Below are 10,437 nucleotides of genomic sequence, written 5' to 3'. Positions count from 1 at the left end.
CACGTCTCCACTCCATCATTCAGATTCGGGCGCGCCCTGTGGATGTGAATTTTCAAGTTTCTTTATCATGTTTTTTCCCGAAACAGTTCCGTCCGCCTGCCCACTCCCTCCCAGCCTCCCAACATGCGGTGTTGTAAGCGAGATTTACATCACCCTAGTGAAACAATTTTCAGGGTTCTTCCTCATCATTGCTGGTTGCCAGAGGTGGGGGCGCAGGGTGAGGAAAATGGGAGAAGGGGATCAAAAGGTGGCAACTTCCAGTTATAAAATAAAGTAGCTACAGGGTTGCCCTGCACAGCATGGCGACCATAGTGATCAACGCTGTGCTGTATCAGGTATCTGAAAGTTCCCAAGATAGTAGGTTAAGCGACTGACTTCGGCTCAGGTCATGATCTTGCAGTTCAAGAGTTCGAGCCCTGCATCAGGCTCTGCTGATGGTTCGGAGCCTGCTTTAGATCTTTGGTCTCTCTCTCTGCCCCTCCCCTGCTCATTCTCTCTCTCTCTCTCTCTCTCAAAATAAATAAACATGAAAAAAATTTTAAAAAGAGAGTAGAGCTTACAAGTTCTCATCACAAGAAAAAAAATGGTTAACTGTGTATGGTGATGGATAAAAAAATACGAGTCTGAACCAAAAAGGCTGTACTGAAAAACAGAAATACAAATAATACCTAAAAGGTGCCGGGTCGTGGGCAACTATTTGGAAAACAAAGAGTAATCGATTAGTGTAACTGATATCTTTCCTGGCCCTTAACATTCAGCATATTATGTTACTAAGAAGTTCTATAAACTCAGTGTTGGTGTATTGCTTTTATTTTGTTGTTGTAAATTGCGTTATCCTGGGTATTCGGGATCTGTGAACGCTGTGTGACGTGTAGAAAATGCCCTGTCCCGTCTGAGCCGTAAGGCTCCGTATCTGTCGGTGGGTGCAGTGGGACCTTGCAAGAATCACAAGAGAACCGTGCTCTCTTGTGCACGGTCCCAACTCAGTGCATTTCTTTCCCTCTCTTTTTACCCCCAAGTGTTTTACAGTTCATGTAATGGTATTTTTCGCCCAGGCCTGAACCAGGAAACAAATACGGAAATGGTATACTCCTTTTCAAATGCCCAAACCGATATACAGGCCCTCAGTGTGTGCTGAATCACCCAGGCCCTAAATCAGGTCCTACATTTCTTTTCTTTTCTTTTCTTTTTCTTTTCTTTTCTTTTCTTTTCTTTTCTTTTCTTTTCTTTTCTTTTCTTTTCTTTCTTTTCTTTTCTTTTTTCCAAATTAAAAAAAAAATGTTTATTTATTCTTGGGAGAAAGAGAGACAGAGTACGAGCAGGGGAGGGGCAGAAAGAGAGAGAGACATAGAATCCAAAGCAGGCTCCAGGCTCTGAGCTGTGAGCACAGAGCCCGACACGGGGCTCAAACTCACAGACCACAAGATCATGACCTGAACCGAAGTCGGACGCTTAACCGACTGAGCCCCCCAGGTGCCCCATTTTTATCAAATTTTTAATGTTTACTTATTTATTTGAAAGAGAGTGCAAGCAGAGGAAGGGCAGAGAGAGAGAGAGAGAGAGAGAATCCCAAGCAGGCTGCATGCTATCAGCATGATGAGGTTTTGGGGTAATGGGGGTTCAGAGCTGATGGCCAAGAAAGAATTCTTGACGTCTTTGGTGCAAAAAGGTGATTTTATTAAAGCACGGGGACAGGACCCGTGGGCAGAAAGAGCTACATTGGGCTTGTGAGGAGTGACTGCTTATATACTAAGGAGTTGGGGGAGATAAAGTCAAGAGGAGGTTTCTTAAAGGGATTTTCACCTGCTAAAGACTCACAGATCACTGGAGGCTTAGCTGTTGTCAGGCTAAGATTGTTTTCTGTCTGGCAAAGAATTAGGGTTAAGCCAGTAGGGAACTCCCTGGGGCACCTGGGTGGCTCACTTGGTTAAGCGTCTGACTTCAGCTCAGGTCATGATCTCCTAGTCTGTGAGTTCGAGCCCCGCGTCGGGCTCTGTGCTGACAGCTCAGAGCCTGGAGCCTGCTTCGGATTCTGTTTCTCCCTCTCCCTCTGCCCCTCCCCTGCTCATGCTCTGACTCTCTTTCAATAATACATAAACGTTAAAAACAAATTAAAAAAAAAAAAAAGACAGGCTATTGATAAGATGGCCCTTTGCTTTTGTAACTGTACTAAGATATTTGTAAACTGATAGAGACTTTTATCAGTTAACCATTTCTTTTTTTGTCCTTTCCTTTGTCCTTGGGCAGCCAGCAGAGCCCGAGGAATCTCACACATATCCCACCTGTTGGGGGGGCGGCGGGACGGGGGTGCTAGCTTGTGCTTGGCTCTCAGCCTGCCTGCGGCTCCTTCTTCAAGCGGGGAGCTGATGCGAGGCTTGAACTCATGAACCGTGAGATCATGATCTGAGTGGAGATCAAGCATCAGAAGCTTAACCAACTGGGCCACCCGGGCGCCCCAGGTCCTACATTGCAGAGTCGGGTCGAAGCATAAGGAAGGGGAGGTAAGTAAGTGTCTTGCCTCTTTTTCCTGCCAGAAAGAGAATGAGACTTACTTATGTCCCCTGTGTCAACTCTGAAATGCCCCTGCTTGCTGGCTGTGGAAGACAAGTCCCTGAACCAATTCTGCTCTCATGGAAAGACCAGCTTCCAGAAGGCAGGAGACAGCCCATAAGAGCATCCTTGTGTGGCAAAGGCACCCACTGGTTCCACAGGGCGCTGGAGGAACATTGGGACCAGGGGCCTGTGTTCTCTACCAGGCCTGGGGACATCCCCGGGATGGGGACATCCACCAAGTCACGGAGCCACACCTGCGTCTCCATCCCTGGCACAGGGCCTGGCGTTGAGGGAATAGCCTTGCTGGGCAGCGTTTTGACCTCAGCACTGGGGCATGACCAGAGGGGCAGGTCCTCGGGGCAGGGACTACTGGGTGTGGTTCGCCAGGCCCTCCTAGAGTGACGTGCATAGCGGCAATAAAAAGGGGGCAGTGGGGATTTAGGGGAGTTAAATCCATTTTCAGGAATCTGGATTAAATACACTACGTTGCATTCTTCTTGGAGCCTTTCTGATGCTACCCTACAGCGTGACTCTCTGAAAAGCTCCAGGAGTGTGGGACTCTTCCGGAACCCCTCTGTCCCATTCTCCTTTTTATACTGTGCAGAATGGGCTTTAGGAAATATGGCTCAAGGGTGACTCTCTGTGACCTTGAAAAAGGCCCTGGGCTTCCCTGGCCTTGGTTTCACTACCTGAAACCCGTGCTCACACCCATCTCTGCCCCTTCCTCCCCAGCTGTCACTTAATGTTAAAGGTCCAGCAGCTCTGGGACCAGCATGGGGCTCACTTTGCACCCCTCTCCTTGCCCCTGCTTAGCTTTGACGATGAGGGGACCCTCCTCTGGCTCAACTTGGTCTTCCTGCTCCTGCTTATCCCCCAACCCGCACGGGGCTGGCCAGGGGTCGCAGGCCCAGAATGCCGTCCTGGGACAACTCAGCGGCACTGTGTTCCACACTCTGGCCTCTGCACCTGGACTCATGCTCTCCTTTGCCTTGGGCTTTCTTGCCTTCTCTCTTCACCCAAATAACCCTTCCAATCTTTCAGTGTCCCTGGGTCCACGCTGATTTTCTGCCGGCTGGATCTGCCCGGTTCTGAGAGCCCACAGCTGCACGTGGGGACTCACCTCTTTCCCCTTGCATTTCTATCCACTTGGCCTCACGTATTTTGACGCCTTGTTGTTTGGCGCATGCATACACATTAAGGGTTATGTCTGCTTGGAGAACTGACCCATTTATCATTATGTAAGCCCCCCCTCACCCCGCCTTTGTCTCTGATAACTGCCCTTGCTCCGAAGTCCGTTCTGTCTGAAATTTTGATACAGTGACTCCTGCTTTCTTTGGATTCGTGTTACTGTGGTGTCTTTTTCACCATATCTTCCTTTGTAGCTTATTGCCTACATCTATATCATCTATATCTAGGTCTAAGTCTGTGCCTATATCTCTTATCTATATCACAATCATCTGTTTATTTTAGAGAGAAAGAGGGAGAGACTGCAACTGGGGGAGAGGAGCAGAGGGAGAGAGAGAGAGAGAGAGAGAGAGAATCTTCAGCAGGTTTCATGTTCAGCACAGAGCCCAATGCAGGGCTCGGTCCCATGACCCTGAGACCATGACCTGAGCAGAAATCAAGAGTTGGATGCTCAACTGACTGAGCCACCCAGGCGCCCCACATGTCCTTATATTAAAAAGGGCTTTTTGGTAGATAACATGCAGCTGGGGGCTTGCTTGTGGATCCACTCTGATAATCTCCGTACTTTAATCGCTGCATTTATCAGTGGCACTTAAAGTATTGGTACAGTTGGATTATTGTCTACCACATTCTTACTGTTTGTTATGTATTGGCTTTCTTTCTTTCTTTCTGTCTCTCTTTTTCATGTCTTCCACTCTTTCTGCCTCCTCTGGTTTTAACTGTATGTTTTGAATGATTCTGCTTCTTCTCTTTACCCTTATCTCTCAAGACTTGGCCCAGGGGACCCTGGTAGGCCTGCCTTCCCTGCCCTCAGCCCCTCTCACTCCACATCAGTGGCATCCCCTCAGGAATGCTCAGCCTGTCCCCTGGATGAGACACCCCCGTGAGGCCCCCAATGCAGACAGGACCCTCCTGGAGAGCCTCAGAGAGCCGGGAAGCCTGGAACCCGGGTCCCACTGCCTCCTGCTTTTCTCCAGGGAGAGTGACACTGGCCCTGAAGCAGGTGGAAAGACGAGAGGGGGGTTCAGGAGGAGGAGTCATGGGCTGGGGGTCCCAGATCATCACTGAGGGCAAGGTCTGAAGGTCCACACCACACACCATGCACCATGTGCCACTCCCGGAGCTGCGAGGGCCTGACTCTGCTTGCAGTTGGGGTTTGGGGGATGCACCCTCCAGAAGCTCACAGTCCGATGGAGGAGGCGGGCACTTAACACCCAGCACCGGGAGAGCCCCCAGCACCACCCCAACAAGGATTCCAGGAACACAGAGGCCTGGACTTGAGGCAGCTCCAAAGATCAGCTCAGGACAACGGGCTCGGTCTTGTCACACGTCTGGTTCGGCGGCGGCCACCCTGCAGGGACCACGTGGAGTCGGGTGCTGGTCAGGCTGGATGCTGGTCCGGAGAGTGTGGACTTGATGCCTAGCTCAGCCTCCCCGCTCCCACACGCTGGCGGCACTCTGGATGCCTGAACTCACGCTGGATGTAAACATGCAGCCAGTTTCCCTCTGGGTGGCACCCAGCAGTTTTGTAAAGGCATCCCGATGCGTCCAGGGATAGGACCGGGGTGTGGGTAGGGGTGCCGCCATGGGCCTCATGAGGGGGCAAGGCCCAGAGAGGAGGAGGCCCTAAAAGGGGAATCAGATGAAGGCCCCAAAACCACAGACCCTCCTTGCTGTGGGGCCCGGCCCGCCCTCGCCCACAGGAAGCAGGAGGGAAATGTGTTGAGGAAGCTACGGCAGGTGCCGGGAGGGCCGCGATAGCCCAGAGGTGATGCCGCCCCAGGGCAGGGCTGGGGGGGCCCTCCAAGGAGCCCGGGCCCGCCCTGCTGGGCGTGGGCGTGTGTGCATGTGCCCGGGAACACCCAGGGAGGGGACCCCGGCGCGTGAGGCCTGGGGAAGTGCGGTGTGGACGGGAGGGGGCCCGGGGCGCACCCACGAAGGGACACACAGAACATCTCGGGACAATTCACACACTCAATGTCACATCTAGTTGGTTTGACAAAACATGGGAAAGAAGAAGTGAGATTTGTTAGCTGTACCCGGATCCATGCAGTTCACTTCAGGGGACAGTTTTGGTACCAAATTATCCTTGCTATGCAAATTTCCTCCCCAACCGGCTGGTTCCCGGTCGTGCAGGGGGACCTCGGTGGCTGCATCCGCTTCCCGCCGTGCCGATTCACCGGGCAGCCACAGCTCATCTGCTGGGCGGCCAGCACCCAGCTGCCGGGGAGGAGGGACCCTCCGGAAGGCTCCTGGCACAGGGAGGGGACATTGGAGATGAGGGCGGCCAGGCTGCAGGGCTCAGGGTGGTCAGCCTGGTTCCTGTCCTTGGCCTTCCCAAAAAGTGGAAAAAGCAGGGGACCTCACCATGCGGTCGGTTCCTTTCTCCCTAGGACAATACTGCCCAGAATTTGGCATTTTTAAAGCACTGGTCCAAGCTGAGGCCCAAGGAGCAGTGGATCCTCACTTCCCCTCCGTGAGGTGCTCCCTGAACGTCCCTGCGAGGGTCCTGGACCCTCCTCATTTCCTCTGCCTTCATCGGACCGGTTGGGGCCTCTCCTTCTGCCCAGAGAAAATCTGGGATGCTGTACGCAGCTGGCTTTCCTTTTCTCAGCTCGTCAAAGCCCCTGCCCAGCCTCCTGGCTCCCTCCTCAGGCACGTGGCCCATCTGTCCCTTTCCTGACAGTCACCCATGTGCTGGTGACTCTCAGGTCTCGGACCTGTCCTTACAGCTGACCCGCTCTCCTCATCCAGCCGCTTAGATAAGAAGAAACCACGCTGCCCCTTCAAGCCCTCTGCCCTCTCCTCTTTCCTCCTAACGGCTCCTATAGGAGCTGAGACTTGGAGTGGATGCCTCATTATTCCTTCCATGAGCGATGGATTAAATCATCCCAAATAGAGGATTGTGTAACCTGTGTTCATTGAGCACCGTCTCCATCCATGGGGCTGCCGTAACCAGATGTCACAGGCTAGGAGGGTTTAGAAACAACAGCTACTGCCCACCGTTCTGGAAGCTGCGGGTCCGAAATCAGGGTCAGACTGAGGGCCCTCTTTTGGGTCACGACTTCACGTTGTGTCCTCACCTGGGGATAGGAATCTCTCTGGGGTGTGAATCCCATTCCTGAAGGTTATTATTCCAGCACCTCAGAAAGGCCCCGCCTCCTCACGCCGCCATCTTGGAGGCTGGAGTTTCAGGCCATGGACTTGAGGGGGCGCCAACATTGAGTCCGCAGCAGCATGGAGTCCGGAACATTGATATTACGGGTAATCCTGTTGATGCTGAGGATGTAGCAGTTAGTTAAAAAAAAAAGAAAAAAAAAATCCCAGGTGCTCCTGGGTGTCCTCAGTTGGTTAAGTGTCTTGAGCTCAGGTCATGATCTCGTGGTTTCGTGAGTTCGAGCCCCACATTGGGATTCTCTCTCTCCCTCTTTTTCTGCCTCTTCCCCACTTGCGCTGTGGCTGTCTCTCTCTCTCCAAAATAAATAAACTTAAAAAATTAAAAAAAAAAAAACCCAAACCACCTAGTTCATGGAAATCACATTCTAATGGCAAGAATCCAAGCCCTCCCCTCTTTGCTTTCCTCTTCTCTGGACTCTGTCCAGTGTCAGCACCTTGACCCCTGCCAGGTGACCACGTAGGTCCTCCCGTCCCTGGTTCCTACAGCATCTCCCTTCCGTGCCTCCAGTGGCTCCCTATCGCCTGCTTGGTCGCCTCTCCACACTCGTCCGGAGGCAGGAAGTGAGCACACCTCCTTTTGCTCTGCTGGGGTCCCCTGTGCCCTGTCCCACAGGGCAGGGGCTCTGTCCTTCCGGGGGTGCAGGAACTCAACTGCTGTCTGCATCCAGGGAACCAGTTGGTCTAATTCAGGGCAAGGGGAGGGGTGCGGTGGCAAGACAGCCGTGGTCAGGCACTGAGCTGTGTCCTCTAATCTAGCTTTTATGGGAAACACAGCAATGTATTTTGGTTTTCCACTCTCTGATTCTTATCTCTGAGTTGTTTCAAACTCAAGAGGGGAAGAGACAGACATTCATTGTTCTTTCTTCCTAACAAAACAAACCCAAAACATAGGTTTGGGCTGAAGGAGAGGGTTAAGCTGTAACTACCTTAGGGAGAAACAGGATGGGGAACCAGCTTAGTCCAGTTTGGGGGTGCTGGTTCCACACCTGGGGGATAGACTCCACGCAGACCTCCGGCTCCAGAATGATCACGAGCGGGTCTGTGGAAACTGCGTTTTTAACAACGATCCAGGTGATTCCAAGTTACATTTGGGAACCAAGGTCAGGGGGGAATCCTTGGAAGCATTGGTGCAGGGGGAAGGTGCAGGTGGGCAAGGAAGCCTTGAGGCAGCTGGGGATTGGGAATTTGGGTTAAGCACAGGAGAGTGCAACAAGGGGACAGGAGCTTGGCTGTGGGGCGGAACTGTTATTCTCGGAGCCAAGGGTCTCCCTTGCCTCCTGTTAGAGGGCTGGAGGGGCAGGCTGTCTGGGGAAAGGCAGGTAAGAATGCCATCAAGCAGGTGACATCACTTTGGCTCCAGCCCTGCTGTTCCCGGTTCTGGGGCCGAGAAAGCCCAAAGGCATCAGAGCGGTGCCCTGGCCTGTGGAGGAACACGGGGTTCCCTCACTGGTGGCGCCAGAACCCCGCCCCGCCCATCTTGTGCTGATCGCTCGGTTCCTTGAGTTTCCTTTCGTGCCTTGCTCTGCCTTTGGAGTTGGGGAGCCATGCACAAAACCCACGACTTATGGAAAAGCCGAAGGGATTCTGTTCCTTGAGAATCCACGTGCTTTTTGATGAGGACGCACGCTGCCACCAAGGAGTCACGAAACGTCCAAGACATTTGATTTTGACAGAAAATATGACTAATTATTTAGCAATGGGATCAGGGAGCGCCCCCCCATCCTGATTTTCAGCTCCCCCCTTTTCACACTAACATTTAAAACATAGAAGTACCTGGGGGTCTCAGTCAGTTGAATGTATGACTCTTTTCAAAAAAAAAAATATTTTTGGGAGAGCACAAGCAGAGGAGGGGCAGAGAGAGGGAGACAGAGGATTGGACGAGGGCTCTAGGCTGACAGGCTGACGGCAGTCAGCCTGACTCGGGGCTTGAACTCAAGAACTGGGAGATCATGACCTGAGCTGAAGTTGGATGCTCAACCGACTGAGCCTCCCAGGTGCCCCAAATATCCAACTCTTGATTTTGGCTCAGGTCACGATCCCAGGGTCATGGGATCAAGCCCCACGTTGGGCTCTGCATTGAACATGAATCCTGCTTGGGATTCTCTCTCTGTGCACTCTCTAAAATTAAAAAAAAAAAAGCAATGCGATTTTTACATTCACAGCACTCATCGGGAACAGAAGTGAAGTGCGCGAGAGCAGCAAGTTCTAGTGGGGAGTGATAAAATGCAGCCCCGGGGACTCCCCACGAAGACAGAGAAGGTGGGGGACTCCAGGGCTGCCCCAGGTGTGCTGGGAACAAGGGCAGGGGCATCAGTGTTACATCCAAGCATCACTTCCACTCAGCTTCTTCTGGATTCTCTGCACCTGCTGCCAGCTCTTTGCACCTTGCTGCACCCCACCTGGAATCCGGTGTCCTCCAGGCAGACCCCACAAAGAGGGCACCCCGCCCTGGGTCAGCCTCTCCGGGGTCGGGGGGACTCGTCATTTGGGCCCATTGAGTGAATGCCACCCACCGTGGTGCGTGGGGACCAGGGGAGGACACATGGACATTCAAGTGTCAGTGCCAAAAGGAAGTGCCGAGAGTAATCATTCTTACCACGCTCGGAATAAAGCGTCGTGAAAACCAAGAGACGGAGGCAATCACCCTGCTGGTGGCTCTTGAAATCGAGATTTGAAACCTCACCCTCACCCTGTGACCACAACGGGGGTTCCAGGATAAGCCTGCAAGGTGTGCAAGCGAGGGCCGGGGAGGCCCGGGACGCATTAGTGCCACGGACGCCTTTCCTCTGGATTCCCGCAAGTTGTGTTCATTTGGCTTCCTAAGGACGGGAGCTGCACAGATGTGTGCAAACCTGTTCCTCATTCTTGATTCCCTGCATCTGTGATCACTAACAAGGCACGGCCGTAAAGCAGTGGAACCGAGTGGTTCATGCTCTTGCGACCTCGCCCGAGGAGGCTTCCTCAAGATGCTGCCCTGTCAAGTACTAGTTTTGAAGGTCTCCCTGGGGGACTGATGCCAGGGCCTGATGGGAAAGAGCACAATCTATTTCACTAAAGTTTCACCTTGTTTGGATTACATGTTCTACCGTTCTAGGCCTACCGTGTAGGCCTAGTTACCCCATTGTGTTTGCTAGGTCTGAGCCCATCTGATGTCGGGCTCTCTCTCTGAAAGGGACAGAAGATTTCCTCCCAGAGCATCTGCTGTAACTCAGTTCTGCTGCAAAGATCAGATGAGCCTTCTGGCACTGCCTGGCTCTGGCCTAAGGGTCAGAACTGTGACAGGTGGCCACCGATGGTCGGTCACTGTCCCCCTGTGCCTCTGTAGCCATAGGCCCACCCCCAAAGGCATTATGCAGTGGGCTGTGAAGAGCGGGGGGGTTGTGGTGGTGGTGGTGGTGCCATATTTGTTGCCCACTATTTCCACCCAGCCTCAAATCCACATTCTGAAGCCAAAGACGGGGACTCAGCATCCCAGGCAGAGCGCAGCTGCAGACAGGAGGCAGACGCTGTGCTGAGCCCGCT

This window comes from Panthera leo, chromosome A2, assembly GCF_018350215.1.
Source record: "Panthera leo isolate Ple1 chromosome A2, P.leo_Ple1_pat1.1, whole genome shotgun sequence".
In the NCBI taxonomy this organism is placed as follows: domain Eukaryota; kingdom Metazoa; phylum Chordata; class Mammalia; order Carnivora; family Felidae; genus Panthera; species Panthera leo.
This window is presented reverse-complemented; position numbering follows the sequence as displayed.